The 15,963-nt window shown below is 45.3% G+C and overlaps 1 protein-coding gene across 3 annotated transcripts in view; it reads right to left on the bottom strand.

Moving 5' to 3' along the window:
• The window catches only part of PPEF1 (protein phosphatase with EF-hand domain 1), a 108,825-nt gene extending 93,133 nt beyond the window's left edge, over positions 1 to 15,692 (bottom strand). Inside the window, exons 1-2 of one of the 3 annotated variants that reach the window (XM_040468261.1) lie at positions 15,579 to 15,692; positions 14,807 to 15,045 (exon numbers count right to left, since the gene is read on the bottom strand). The gene's annotated coding sequence lies outside the window, so the exon portion shown is untranslated. Of the gene's footprint in view, positions 1 to 6,841; positions 6,943 to 7,049; positions 7,131 to 14,806; positions 15,046 to 15,578 lie in introns of those variants that run through there. The other 2 variants (XM_040468262.1, XM_040468263.1) reach the window with 2 other exon arrangements.
• Positions 15,693 to 15,963: the final 271 nt, after the last annotated feature.

Below are 15,963 nucleotides of genomic sequence, written 5' to 3'. Positions count from 1 at the left end.
TCTTTCTTTCTTTCTTTCTTTCTTTCTTTCTTTCTTTCTCTTTTTAAGGTAGCTCTATGCCCAAGGTGGGGCTTGAACTCAGGACCCCAGAAATCAAGAGTCAAGTGGCAAGCTCTACCTATTGAGCTGGCCAGGTGCCCCTGGGGGGAGTGCCCTTTTGAAACAAGCCAAAACGGATTTTAGTGTCCCTCCTCGTGACTGTTTTGGGTGATGCTGCCTTTATTTTGTATTGCTCCAAACCAGCCTGATCGAATCTATCTGCATTTCTTGATAGGAACAAGGTCAAAAAACAACTGACTTGGGACCCTACCAGGCACATCTATTTTTCCATTAGCAGTATGCTAAAAGCTTGAAAATTTTGACTCAACTAAAGAAAGAGAAAAATGAACAAAATACCTGAATTATGGAAATATCATTAAAACAATAATAACCTTAATAAACAGATATTCTGATCAGAGCTAGGCCTAATTCTTTTATGTATTGAAATAGTTAACCCTAGTCAACATTGGGGTATCTCCAAATTTGACAGGCACTTCTATCCGGTCTTTCTTACCTACATCATGGATAAAAAATGTTAACAAGGTCAGCTCCAAGGGCATTCCACTCCAGCCCGTTCTTCAGGGTTCTTGAAGATCCATTACATTCACACTCTCTGAACATATCTGTTCAGTCAGGTGGTAAATCCACCCATTGCAACTATTATCTTATTTATCTATGAGGCATCCTGGGAAATTTTGCTTAAAATGTTCATGAAATTAAGATATATACTTTGACACCTTGACATTCAGGACTATCCCAGCCCAGGAAGAAGAAAACAGGAGGAGGAAGAGAAGGAGGAGGAGGAAATCAGTTTGGCATTATTTTAAATAACAGAATCATAGAAGTTTAAAACTGGGAGAGACCTCTAAAATTACCTAGGGGGGCGCCTGGGTGGTGCAGTCGGTTGAGCATCCGACTTCAGCCAGGTCACGATCTCGCGGTCCGTGAGTTCGAGCCCCGCGTCAGGTTCTGGGCTGACGGCTCAGAGCCTGGAGCCTGTTTCCGATTCTGTGTCTCCCTCTCTCTCTGCCCCTCCCCCGTTCATGCTCTGTCTCTCTCTGTCCCAAAAATAAATAAACGTTGAAAAAAAAAAATTTTTTTTTAAAAATAAATAAATAAAATTACCTAGAAATTGGGAATGCAAACTGGTTCAGCCACTCCAGAAAACAGTATGGAGGTTCCTCAAAAAATTAAAAATAGAACTACCCTACGACCCAGCAATGGCACTACTAGGTATTTATCCAAGGGATACAGGGATGCTGTTTTGAAGGGGCACATGCACCCCCATGTTTATAGCAGCACTATCCACAATAGGCAAAGTATGGAAAGAGCCCAAATGTCCATTGCTGGATGAATGGATAAAGATGTGGTATATATATACAATGGAGTATTACTCGGCAATCAAAAAGAATGAAATCTTGCCATTTGCAGCTACGTGGATGGAACTAGAGGGTATTATGCTAAGCGAAATTAGTCCGAGAAAGGCAAAAATCATATGACTTCACTCATATGAGTACTTTAAGAGACAAAACAGACGAACATAAGGGAAGGGAAGCAAAACTCATATAAAAACAGACAGGGGGACACAACAGAAGAGACTCTTAAATATGCAGAACAAACAGAGGGTTACCAAGGGGTTGTGGGAGGGGGGAATGGGCTAATCTACTCCTGAAATCATTGTTGCACTATATGCTAACTAACTTGGATGTAAGTTAAAAAAAAATAAACATGGTAAAAAAAAAAACAAGAAAGAAAGCACTCTAAACATTTACTCCTCACAAAAACATTGAGCTAAGTACATTATTATCCATTTACTGATATTCCATGTACCTGAAAAAAAAAGCCTGACCTATAGTAATAAACAATAAACAAAATTTTAAAGAGAAAAAAACAAAATAAAATTACCTAGAATTTACACAAAGTGCAAGGAAGCCAAGCGACTTGCCTGATGTCATATAGACACCTTGGTCGTCAAACTCTTGCATATTACCATCGCCTGGGGAGCGTTTAAAACTCCCACTGTGCGGACAGCACCACATTAAATGAGCATCTCTGAGGGGTTAAGAAATACTGATGCCTGGGTCCCAGCCCCAGAGGTTCTGATGTAATTGGTACCGGGTGGGATTGGGCATCAAGAGCCTTTTAAACTCCCCAGATGATTCTAATGTGCAGCCAAGTTTGACAGTCTTTAATAGAGACGATGTTTTAGCGAACCCATGACGACACCTGAGGATTATCACATTTTCCTCTAAATGCTTTGACTCCATCTGTTTGGAATAAAATTTTTCCAAAGGTCATGTCAGTCTTATAAAGCCGTGGTTTCGGGCATCTTATTCTTTTCTCCTTTTTGAAACTGGAGTGCTATTTACCCATCACCTGCCTTCTCTCCATACTTAGAAATTTCTTACAGGTTCTCTGCAGCACCTATGAGAACACATCTACGGGGGCCCTTCATCACCATTTGAAGTAGTTCATCTCGGCCTGGTGACCTTCTCCATGTGCCTAGGTCAGTGCTCTCCAACGTAAGTATCATAAGACTCGCCAGGGGGAGGTTATTAAAAAATGAAGACTCAAGCTTTACCACCAATACTCAGATTTAAGCAGTCTGGCGGGCCTGGGAATCTGCAATTAAAGTGCAGCCTCCAGAGGCACCTGGGTGGCTCAGCCAGTTAAGCGTCTGACTTCGGCTCAGGGCATCATCTCACAGTTCGTGTGTTCGAGCCCCACGTCGGGCTCTATGCTGACAGCTCAGAGCCTGGGCCTGCTTCGGATTCCGAGTCTCCCTTTCTCTCTGCCCCAACCCTGCTTGCTCTCTCTCTCTCTCTCTCTCTCTCTCAAAAATGAAATAAACATCAAAAAAAAAAAATTAAAGTGCAGCCTTCAGGGGACTGTGACACAGGCACTCCCAGGTCTCAGTTTGAGAAACACTGCTCTCCATATCTCCCTTGGAGCTTCGCGTCCATCTTTACGGTATTTATTCTACTCCTTTTTGTGAATACATAAGAGTAGGGCATTGAGTAGGCAACACCGATGCAACGATAAGAAGTGAGATATTTCAATCTTGATTTTCTTTTTGCAGAAAACACATAAAACAGTATCTCTCCAAAGGTATTTGGTTCTCAGCCACCCCTCAGTTCATTACGCCACAAACAAAATTCCATATAAAATTCACTAGGAGCTAAAGAGCACCAGACTCGAGTATGTTTCTGTCAGACTGTAAGATCCCACGGGTATCTTTCTTTCTACGTACTCCTCCTTGAACCTCTGGCACCTACACAGTGCCTTTCACACAGCAGGTGTTTGAGAAATGCTAAATGAATTAATGGAGATTTCTAAGTCAGACTCCTTTAAAAAAATGAATTGCTGAAAGTCATTATTGGTCTGTGATTTGCTGCAGATACATGCTATTCGAATATATAAAAGCCTTTTATTAAACCAGAAAATGGGTAGTACTTAGACATTCCTTTTTAAAGAAGATTTTAAAATCATGATGGAGAAAAAACTGAGGATTGTTCTAGAATTCTTTGGTTATTAGGAAACAACCTGCTGTTCGAATTTTTACATTATTAAGTAACAATCACTAAGCGAATTATTCTCAAACTGTTTTTCTCCTTCAGGTAACAGGTAAAATAAACAAAAAAGCTCCTTTCAATGTTCACCAAAACAAGAGGTGGCTAAGGCCAGGTGCCACTTTTTACTCCCACACTCTGTCCAAGCTAGACTGCCATCATCCACTTAAAGGCAGAGAGGAAAACAAGTTTTTAAGTAGCGTAGGTACCTTTGAGGACATCTCTAGCTGGCTGTTAAGCTGATAAAAATGATTTGGGGATTTTCCATTATTTGAGAAAAATCTAAGCTTCTTCCATTTCTGGCCCTCTGTCAGCACTAGAAAAGCATTTAGTGTGCTAAAGAAGTCTCTGGAGAAATGATTCCCTCGGGCCTGAAAGGGGTCCTCTGGCTCAGGAGGTGGGGAGTTTCTACAGGGTTCACAAAGACCCCGGAATGCCATAGTCAGTGACATGTACCACTGAAAAGGTAGATCTCGGCAAAAAAAAACCCAGCTTGAAACCTTCCCAGAGTGGCTGCCCCTACCAATATCTATACGCCAAAGATGGTTTTAAAGCACAAACATGAAACAGTGACTCATCACTGGTGCTCACTTATAATCTGCGAAAGAAAAGGCTTCTAAGGCTTCTGCTAAAAGGCTTTTACTGTAAGTGGGGGCAGCCAGGGTAACTGAAGGGCAGAACTGTTTGAGGTCCGGCTCTCTTCATCCCACTTTTCACTTCCCAAGGTGAAAACACAAGAAAACAACAAGAGATGGCCCTTGGAGCCAACCTAACCTTGGCCATTAAGCACCCTCCAAGCGCTAGCCCGGCCTCCCCAAGTTGTTCTTATCCGTTCTGAACTTTATTGTATCACCCAGCGCATTCTTATTGGACTCCCACATCTCCGCTCAGCCACCTGGGCCTTGATTCTGCCTCTGGCCTTCTAGATTTGAATGGCGTGATTACCCATGCTCAAAACTCAGCCTTTCTCAGCGATGCAGCCTTTTATGAGAAATTCCTACTCTAGTTCCGGCCCTGCGGAACCCAAACCCGGAAGCCATAGTCATTCAACCGGCACCACACCCCCCCAAGCCCAAAGTGGGAGTTCAGTTGGCAGGTCTAATTCTTCCCCCGGGTTCATTCTCTCCAGTATTCATCAAAAACAAGCGTTCTGTAGCCTGATGTCTGTGGCCTAAACATAACCAAGAGGCACAGAGTGGGGCAGAGGAGTCCTTGGCAGATGGCCCTAGAGAGGTCCCTTCCAGCCCAACCTGTGCAGTGGAACACTCTAGCGTTTCCTCGTGTCCAGGCTCTCGAATGAATAAGGGGTGGTCTGTGAGCCCAACCTGGTGAGTCTTCCTCGCTCTCATCAGATGAAAGGATAAGAAGAGGCAGCAAACTACACTGACCACCAGAAGGTGTCTGAAGGCATGTGGTACCGTATCGACAGGATGGGAAGCAAGAGGCAGCTTGGCCTGGTGCCAGGTTTTCCAAAATATGTCTGTGGGAGAGTAGTTCTCTGTGCTTTAGGATTCCGGGAATAAGACAAAAAAGGCCCCACAGTCAAGTAAGACAGATTTCCTGACTGCAGGATTCCTCACGTCCCAAACAGCCTCACAGGGGACAGCTTTTGAAGAAAAGCATCTCAAGAGTATATACTGTTCCGAACTGCTTGTTCCTAACTACCTACTGATGGCTCAGTAGAGTCCGGGGCTTAGAAGTCACACAAACTGGCTGGCTCAGTCATAGGAGATGTGACTCTTTTTTTTTTTTTTTTTAATGTTTATTTATTTATTTTGAAAGAGAGAGAGAGAGAGAGAGAGAGCCTGCGAGCAGGGGAGGGGCAGAGAGAGGGGGAGAGAGAATCTTAAGCAGGCTCCGTACTGTCAGTACACAGCCCGACACGGGGCTGGATCTCACCAACCATGAGATCATGACCTGAGTGGAAATCCAGAGTCGGATTCTTAACTGACTGAGCCACCCAGGCGCCCTGTGCAGGCGACTCTTAATCTCAGGGTCATGAGTTCAAGCCCCACACCGGATGTGGAGCCTACTTTAAATAAATGAATGAATGAATGAATATTAACTTTTGTAAAAGAAGGAAGAGGTCAAACAAACCGAAGTTTAAATTCTTCTCAGCTAGTCATTAATTCCTCTACACCTCGCTTTTCTCATCACAGGACTGATAATGCCTACCTTACAGGCTTGTACTGAGGAGCTCAGTGGTGGGGGAAAAAAAAAACCCAGTTTGAACAAAAAGCAGTTCTTCTTAGCTGATGAGTCAGGAGGGGTCACGCACGGGTGGGGGCCCGCCCAGCTAGGAGTGCTGAAACGGGACTGTGTTTGCTCAAATCTCTTCCTTCAGAATGCTTGGCCTGGGACCTCCCAGAGACTAAAACCCTGGGGCGTCTGCTCCTTCTGGGGGTAACTGTAGAGTCATAAGAAATGGCCTTTTTTTCCGCTGAGAGCACAAAGACCCGAAAGCATGCTATGCCGGTAATAATAACAATGTAGCGAAAATCACTACTATTTGCTAAGGACCGCTATTTACCCAGCACAGTGGGTGCTTTCTATTTCTATTATTCCAGTCAATCTTAACAGCAACTTTTAAGGTAGTATCATCACCCCCATATTACAGATCAAGAGCTGAGACGCAGAAATTAAATATTGTACTCCATGGCACAGCTGTGTAGGAGCAGCGCCGAAGACCCATTCTGTGTAATAATTAAAGAACAAAAGTGTCCACGAAAAGGTCGGCTACCCCTTGGTCGCAGATCAAATCCGATCAGTCTATGCACGCACTAAATCACTCAGGAGAACTCTCGACCATCGCAAGGAACTGTTTCCCTTTCTTGCAGAGAGATACAAGAGGCCAAGGGGGCTCGGAAGATTTCTGAACACAAAGTTGCGGAGCGGGGTTCGGGGACTGCCCCCGCGAAGGGGCTGGAAGGGTTTCCCAAAGTATCTCTTCCCTCATTTCTAGTCCTCACCCGAGGGACCACAGAGTTTTTCCAAATATCGCGCTCGTTTGAAATAGGCTGCGACCCTTCACATTGCAAAGTCAGCTGTACATCTTTAAGATGATGACAGCCGACGGGGAATCCGAATCTTTGAGAAAAATCATTCCGAGAAATTGCAAAGCAACAAAACAAAGTGTAAGGAGCACATGTTTCCTGTCCCGTTGCTACCCAATATATGTTTATAATGTAGACTTCCGCTTGCTCAAAATACCCGAGAACAAACAAACGTATTACCTCTTTCTTCCGCTTGGCCAATGCAGAGGTTTTTCCTCACCCTGGGTGTTTCAAGAGAAACAAACACAAGAAAAAACCTTCTCTACGAGGGGTGCGCTGGTCTGAAAGAGAAGAGGTACAATCCCAGCTCTCTCTGGAGCACCCTCCCCCCAACACACGCCCACACACACGTGCAAGCACGCATGCATTCACACAATCTGCAACTCACATCTCTGCAGCTCTCTGCAGGGAGAACTCTTGCTGAAATAAATCAAGAAATAAACACACATGCGCACACACGAAGAAATAAACAGGCCACGGCTGCTTTGCCTTTCAGCCTGGAAGGCGAGCTCGAGTCAGAGATCCCGGAGAGAGGCTGGGTTGGCCCGTGAGCCACAGCCATCTGCCCCAACCCTGCCCCAGAGGAGATAAAGGGAGAACACTCGAGTAATGGGCTGCGGTCACATGAGTGCTTCCCAGTGGATCAGGCAGGACCAGGCCACTGTTTGCATACATAATCTGCATCGATACAAAACACACAATGAATTTTGAAGAAGGGCAGAAAAGCATCCAGTGGCTCTTTAGGTCAACTGAGGATGACTTTTAGGCAACATTACCATAACCTGGGTATGACCGAGAGAAGTGGAAACACTAAACATTCCTCCTTAGGACTCGAAAAGGCAAGGGCTTAAGGGAGTGGCCTTGGCTGCTGTGCTGCAAATGCATTTACATGACAGTTTTATTCCTCTAGCTATTCTATTAGCTGCTTGACGGAGAACCTATCTGTGAAAGAGAGATTCGCCTCCCTTCATCAGCAGAAAGGAAATTGAAAGTTGACCTGTCATTTTGCTGAGCTTGCTGAGGAGGGGGAGGAGGAAGACCCATTTGAAGAAGCAGGTGCCCATATCAGTACCGGCTGCCACCAGCCACAGTTCTGTCGGCTTTCGAGGCAATGCAGCGGATTCTGGCTCCCGGAGTCTCATACTGACGGCAGCTGCACCCACAGCAATTTTCCTCCCCAATTCTGCCTGGCTGGTTACACGGCATATGCTCTTGAGCTTCCCGGCCTTGGGCACTGCAAGCTAGGATTTAAAGGACTCCGGCCAAGATCATATCATAACCCCACCCAAGCTGCTCTTTAGCCAATTCCTCTCTGCGATCGAGAGCCATAGGAGATCCAGTAAAGTGGTTACCTAAGCTTGCTATTTAATCTAATGGAGTCACTTTAAAAATCACTGGAAAGGCAGCTCTGGGCTTCTGCACTCCTATTAGCATATTAAATATTATCAGAGGGCCTCATTATGAGGCAATACAACCATCCAGGTTTCCATGGTAGGGACTCCAAGACTGAGACCTAATGAGGCTGCCATACACAGTATAAATGACAGCGTAATTACCCAGGCTCTCAAAAGATAGTGGACAAAGTCGCTCTACGGCCACTGTGTTTCCGGCCAAATGCCTATTCAATCCACAGTGATCAAACGATGGCTGTGTCTAGATACCGTTGTTCAAATGTCACCCCTTCTATGTGAAGCCTTTCCTAAATCACCCAAGGGGAGTTAGGCAGTCTTTCCTTCTGGTTCCACAAGCTCTGTGCGCGCCCACTTACAGAGCTTCCCAAAGTGCGCTACAGTTTGTCCTTTTACATGCGAAATCCTGAAAGGGAGGGATCCATGCCATTCCTCTTGGCATTCCCAGCCCCAAATGCCTAAGAGGTACTCACCAGATATTTGTCTAGTCGCAGAAAGAGAGGAAAGGAGTTCTGAAACTCAGAATTTGCTTAAAATGAAGAATTTCACCCGATTTTCCCACTGTACAAAGAATGCCAAAATGGGACTCGGAGCACCACAAAGAATCTGATAGCCAGCCAGCCTCCACTGTTGAACGAATCAGCACTGACATATGTGAACAGTAATGATAATCACATGTATTGAGCGTGTGTACTAGGTTCTAGGCACTTGTTAATTTGACATGTGTTAATCTTATTTAATCCACACACCATCCTATTATCCCTGTTACGCTTTAGGAACTCTAGCCCGAAGTCAAACAGCAAATGAGTGGCAGAGCTGGGATTTGAACCCGGGCACTTTGATTCTGGAACTCCTGCTTATGATATCCTTACTCTATACTGCCTCGGTCAGCAACTTATGCGTTGGCAAAGTGAAGGTTCCAGCCTCTTCTCAGATGCTCTGTGACTTTCCTCCAGCTGAGCAGGGATGTGTTCTCCCGGCCTGAAAACAGAAAAAAATAATCGGCAAAGTAATGCTGACAGTTTTAAACTCACTTGTTAACAGATTTGTACCCCTCACAGTCAAGGGCGATTTCTCTCTCAGTGGGCACATCATCCTATGAAAACAGCCAACACGAAAGGTGAGGACTCACTTCCCCCCTGGGAAAAGGCCACGGCAATACCAGATCATCCTCAACTAAGATGGCCTGTGCTCTTCAAGTCAACACATCGTCATCGAGCCACCCCTACGTGGCAGATACTGTGCTGAAGGATGGAGACGTAAATGGCGAACAAAATGGACATGATCAGGTGAGGCAAACCCACAGGTGAATAAGTCATCAAAATAAAATCACAAATTACAATCTTTCTCTCATATCGAAATATAAACACCAGGCATCTAAAACAGTGCTAGGCACAAATCAGATCTTTATTACACGAATAAATGAAAGCAAATCAGTATGATAGGATCTCTAGTAGGACAGCTGAGGGGCACAGAGAAAGAGCCCCATCCCCAAGAGGGGGATAGAGGAAGGCTTTCTAAAAGAAGTGATGCTGGAGTGCCTGGCTGGCTCAGTCAGTAGAGTGTGTAACTCTTGATCTCAGGGTTGGGAGCTCAAGCCCCACGTGAGGCATAAAGTTCAGTTAAAAAATAAATACATAAAAGTAAAGAAAAACAAAAGAATGATGCCCGGCCCTCAGGCCCTAATGACCCAGCAGTCAACCAAGGAGAAAGGAGGTGAGGGAGAGAAGAGGCAGACAAGAGGGGCGCGTATTCTTGCGCATGGGCGTATCTTACAGTACTTAACAAGGATGTGAAATGGGAGAGGGAAAACAAAAATCAGCATGAACGGAGTTCCGAACACGGCAATTAGACTTACAAGTGGGTAGAGAAAAGTGCCCGTCTGCTATGACTGAACAATGGCAGCTCCTCCAGCTCTACAGGCTGGACTCCCTCTTTCGTGGCTGTCTGTCCTTCCTTCCTCACTTCCCCATTTCCCTACTGGGTTTGCCTTCACCTCCCAAGTAGACGTAGTCTCACATGCTTGGCTCGGGGTCTGCCTCTGAGGGAACCCAAGCCAGGACATTCGTCTAGTCTATGGCGGCAGCAAGCTACAGAAAGAGAGGAACAGAGAGGGCTGATCACCTCACAAGGGAGAGACTGAGCGTTGCAGGCAAGGCTCCCCTACCTCGCAAGCCTCCTGACGTTGGCCACACTGCCATCTTCTACCAAGGAGAAGTAATGCTAATGGGCAGCTCCTCTTACTGGTCATGACACACACTGAGAATATGCTGGACTCGAGACAGAACAGCTGGGTTTGGGAAGAGACTGAGGAAAAAAAAAAAAAACCCACCCGATGTGTGCAGATCTATCGGGTGGTGAGTACTTACGGTGTCTGTCCACTCATGGCCCCTGATACAGCAATGCCCGATAGCACTCCTTTGGACAGTAGAAAGCAAAATACTGGAACTCACGTTTTTACCTATTTTTAAACTCCTTTTGAATCTCCTGTTTTCACGTGTGTGTGGCAATGTAGACAATATACGAGTTCAGTAGTATCAGTTACAAATAAGTTAGTATGCCTGTATGAGGCGTCCAGTCTCAGAAAGCTTTTACTGTGACCGGTTCGTGATCAAAAACATTCAAAGAACCTTGATTTCGAGAGCCTACTTCCTTTTAAAGAGCAGGAAGGAACACCAAGCGATTTCACTTTTCAATAAAGAGAAAGGACTGAGCACATTTCCAGGGATGAATTTTGGGTACTGAAAAGCCACGTTAAGTAGGAGAAAAGAGAGGCCAGATTTGGCACGTCATCAGAAAGTCATTAAAAGAAATTAAAGGTGGGTTACAATTCACTATCAAGGGAAAGAAATTCCTCTCCCTTGAAGGTCAGTGCTGGCCAGATGTATCTGTTGGGGTCACCTGGTCAGCAGCCACAATGACAGGCTGGAACAGATGTCATTATGTGTTGAAGTTTACAAGTTCGGCTTTGAAAAGGCCCCATCTTGGGCACAAAAGTTGACCTTTCCACGGCTGTAATTTAACAAACAGAAGATTAGTAAGTATGAAAATTTAAATTTTGACCACTGCTTAACCTAACCCTAGCTTGGTCTGAGATAGCTTAGGTTGAAAACAAAAAACAGGGGTGCCTGGCTGGCTCAGTTGATGGAACGTGCGACTCTTGATCTCGGGGTTGTGAGTTCGAGCCCCATTTTGGGTGTAGAGATTACTTAAAAAAGTAAAATCTTTAAAAAAACAAAACAAAACAAAAATAAACCTCTTTGAATTGACCCTGAATGTTCAGAAATCAAATCAAAAAGCTTCACAGAGAGTCGTGGTCTGGGCAGAGTAAGGACACTCTCCCCACTCGACCTGTCTCTCCTGCAGAAGGAAGCTATAAAAAACCTGGGCAGAATCCACGGAGCAGCTAGTTGAGGACTGTGGCAGGCAGACCCAAGATGGCCCCCAATAATCCCCACCTCCTGGTATTCATGCTCTTGTGTAATCCCTCTCCTTCAGTATAAAGCTGGATCTAGTGACCGACTTCCAGTCAATAAAATACAGCAAAGGTGTTGGGCTATTGCTTCTGTGACTAGGTTATAAAAGATTGTGACTTTCTGTCTTGCTAGCAGACTCTCTCTATTGCCTTCACAACTTGTGCGCTTTTGAGGAGGTAAGCCGCCATGTTGGAGAGGCCTATGTGGCAGGACTGAAAGAAGTCTCTGACCAAAAGCCAGCAAGGAATGGAGGCCCTCAGTCGGACAGGCCTCAAGGAACTGAATTCTCCCAACAGCCACTTGAGTTTGGAGGTGGACCCTTCTCCAGTTGAGCCTTACAACGACTGCAGCCTAGCCAACACCTTGATTACAGCAGCTTGTGAGGACCCATGGAAGCCACGCCTGGATTCGTAACCCACAGAAGCTGTGAGATCATAAGTGTGCACTTTAAGCTTCTAAAGTTTTTGGTAACTTGTTGCATAGCAATGAACAAGTAACACAAGGACCCTGAAAAGTCAGCAGCACAAGGAAGACTGAAGAAGATGATCAGAGTTTGAAGTACCACAAATTGGTACCATTTTTTTCCCCCGTGGTTCCCCTAGACTGGATTTGAGGAGGCAGAAATTCAAAGGACAGCCACTGCACACCCATTAGGAGAATTAAAGACAATTTAATAATACCCAGCACTGGTTAGGGTGTGGAGCAACGGAGACTCTCACGCTTTGCTGGTGAGAATGCAAAAGGGCACATTTACTCTGAAAAAGAGTCCGGTAGTTTCTTATGAAGTTGAACACACACTCACCTTATGACATCACAAGCCTACCCCCGGGCATTTACTTTAGAGAAATGAAAGCTTATATTCACACAAAAGGCCTGTACCAACAGGCTCATATGGTCGAATACTGAAAACAGCCCAAAGGTCCTTCAGGGGGTGAATGTATACACAAACCGTGGGGCAACTTAACAGCTAAAAGGAGATTATCGACACGCACGACCTGGATGAATCTCAAAGGCGTTATGCTGAGTAAAAGAAGCCGGCTTAAAAGACCACATACATTGCTATGACATTCTCAGAAAGTCAAAACCACAGTGATGGAGAACTGCTCCGTGGTTGCCAGGGTTTCTGGGTGCGGGAGGGTGTGAGTACAAAGGGGTGGCAAGAGCCAGTGTGGGGAGGCAGTGTTCCGTATCCTGACTGGGGTGGTGGTTACACTAACCTATCCATGTGTCTGGATTCACAGAACTGTACAGGTCGATTTTACTGTACACGAATTTAAAATTTTTTAAAAAGCCTCAGAGTTGGCTCTGGTCTAGTGCCTTAGGGTCTGCAAGATATTAAAGTCCCCACGGACTGATTTTGCCAAGGGCCTCCCTAAATCACAGCCAGAAGCAGCGTCTTCCTACAATGAACCACGAGCACTAAGGAAAACGCGTGCTCTTCCCTCTGACTTCACTTGTAGCTCTCCACCCAGGGGCAAAACTCGAAAAACAGAGATCCCGGTGAGAAAACATAGCCCACCCATTCTCTATTCGACAGGTACTTCCCGAGCGTGTTCCAGCTACGAGGCAGGGATGAAAAAATGAATACATTCTGATCCATTTCCCTTCCAGGTTCACAACTGAATGAGGGACACGGGTCTGTCCACAAATAATTTCAAGACAGGAGGCACAGGTACAGAGTATGCCCACGTACCGCTGGAGTGTAGAAGGATATTAGTTCTGCCAGGGCAAGTGAGGAAATACTTCACAGAACGTGCAAGATGGGAAAAGGCAGTCCGGGGAACATGGGAGCGTGTTATATTTGAGTAGTGCTTCCTGAGACTAGGGGAGAGGGGGTGTGCAAAGCTGAGGATGGGGAGGTAGGTTGGTGCCAATCATAACAAGGAACTCAGGGTTTTACTCATCGGTCAGGGATTACAATTTCGAATGCTTGCATGGGCTGGGGCAGATAATATAAATGAACAATACAACCTAGGTGGAAGTGATGGAACATTCTAGAGAGTTTTTTGCCTAAATGAAGCAGCTGCTACTTACTGGTAGCTCCCTCTTAGGCTGCCATCCAGGAATCCTGGCCCAGCGCTGCCCGATGTAATTTTTCGAGAGAAGCCGAACATATTTTTATGTAAAAATCTCCCTATTTTTAAATGTCACAATGGGTCTATTTCTGCAAATTTAAGATGCCATCGATTATCGGGTACATCATTGTTTTATGTACCAATAAAAAAGAAAAAAGCCACCCATCGAACCATGACACCCCATCGATTTTAACACACATTCCAATCTCAGAGGTGCTAAAGTGTGAAAAACATGTACATCTCAGAATCAATGAAATGCAGTGATTCTCATCTTCTCAAAACACTGTACAGACTCCATGGATTCGGTGGGAGGCGGACAGACTGTAAACTCGGTTTAAGTGAAGGGAAGCCTGAGGGTAATCTGATCAGATTCCAGCTTCAGGAAGATCACCCTGAGGGGCGGATGATGATGAACTGGGGAAAAGCCAGCCACAGGAAGACCAAGGAGGAAGCTCCCGCAACACCCCAGGAGATGCTAAGGGCTGGATTAAAGCGGTGGCAGCGGGGATGGAGAGGAGGGGCCAAATGTGAAAGCTTTTCCGGTAATAAATCCCACAGGTCCCAGCCTGGGTATAGGAAGTGAGGGAGGCAGAGGCATCAAGAATGATCCCGAGGTTTCTAGTCTGAAATCAGAGACGCATGAATCACTCCTTCAATATTTATTGGGTGTCTACCATACGCCAGGCATGACACTGAGTGCCGGGTGTAAAATGGTGGACAAGACAGACACGGTCCCTGCCCTCTTGTCACCTAGTCTGGTGGACAGTGCCATCAACTGTGGCAGAGTATTAACGGGGACAAGGGCAGGACACGAAGGGGAGGTGGAGAAAAATAACCAGTTCAATTGTCCCATCGGCAGCAGAAGCCTGGGTTTAGGGCCCAGGAAATAAATCAGGTCTGCAGATTTTCATTAAGAGGTCGTCAGGTTACAGATAACAACTGAAGCAATTAGAGGGGATAAAACAGCCAGGGAGAGCTTGTAGAGAAAGAAGGCAAGACGGGTAAAAGCAGAAGCCCATTTAAAGGAAATGAGGAGGAGGGGGAGGGAACAAAGGAGACTAAAAAAGGAACGATCTGGAAAGGAAGAGGCCCAGGAGAGAGGGGTATCTGCAAACCAAGGGAGCCAGGTATTATCATATAAGCCAATATACTTTTATCTGTAATTACTGAATAGAAGTCATTTACCTTGGCAATGTTCAATTCAGATCCTTCAGAGTTAGGGGTGTCTTGCACGAATGCCAAGTAGGCTTATCAGAACCGCTTCTTATTTAGAGTTGTGATATTTTTAAATATTGCCACAATCTGTTCCCTTAGCTTGTATGTGCTTGCGTTTTGCGTGTATCTCAGTTTGACATCTAGCATGAGTCAATGGCAGAGTAATGGTAATTTCTTACTTCTTCTTTTCCTTCTTCAGGAGCTATAATCTGCCATTCGAAGACAAAAATAAAACAAGAATATACATTTATGCAACTCCCTTTCATACCAAAGCGCTGGGAATTGGGCAAAACTGATCTAGGCACACAGCGGAGTCCCCTCGCAAGATCATCGTGAGGCTCGCGGCCCAGAGCTCTGTCACAGGTGAGCCTGTGATGTGGTAAGGTCCTCTGGTCCTCTGGAGTTGTTCAGAAAGGTCCTTCGTTCCATTGGACAGGAAACAAGGCCCAAAGAGGTTGGGTGGCCTCCCCAACATTACAGTCTTACGACTTGGTGACTACTACTCCTCCTACATCAAGGTGACCCAATTCTACCCTATAAAGATAGCCCCAATATAAGTTAAAGTATGTAAATTATATGAAAGTATGTAAAATATATATTAAAGTATGAAAACCACCATACACAAAACATAAAGCCTACAAGAGTTGGCGAAATAAACAGAGGAAGGAGGTTAACTTTCAACCACACGTTCCATACCAACCCAGATTTCATTCGACTCATCTGCTCCATTAAGAGTTCTTACCCTTCTCTCCAAGTCCCGTCAGTTCTACACGGGTTCAAGGAAAACAGACTCCTAGATCTTCACTTTGTTGGCCACTGAATCTTTCAGCCTGACCTGCAGCCATTGTCACACTTAAAGGTCTTACTTAGAGAGAATTCCTCAGCCTCATCTGGAATTTTCCAGAGGTAGATTCTAGAATGATCCTTTAATAGGTTGTCCTGGCAACCCCACAATGTCAGATGCAAATATGACATGTTCTGCCAACAGAACATGAAGAACACAACCTGGATGAGAGGACCACTTCCTGTTTATTGGGAAGACAGCTTCCAGGTTCTTCAAGCTTTCTTTTTGCCACCATTTGCCTCGCTGTCAACCATTTTTGTGCTTATGAACACAGGAAACAAAG

This window comes from Herpailurus yagouaroundi, unplaced genomic scaffold (assembly GCF_014898765.1).
Source record: "Herpailurus yagouaroundi ecotype Mexico unplaced genomic scaffold, PumYag 67690, whole genome shotgun sequence".
Lineage (NCBI taxonomy): Eukaryota > Metazoa > Chordata > Mammalia > Carnivora > Felidae > Herpailurus > Herpailurus yagouaroundi.
This window is presented reverse-complemented; position numbering and strand designations above follow the sequence as displayed.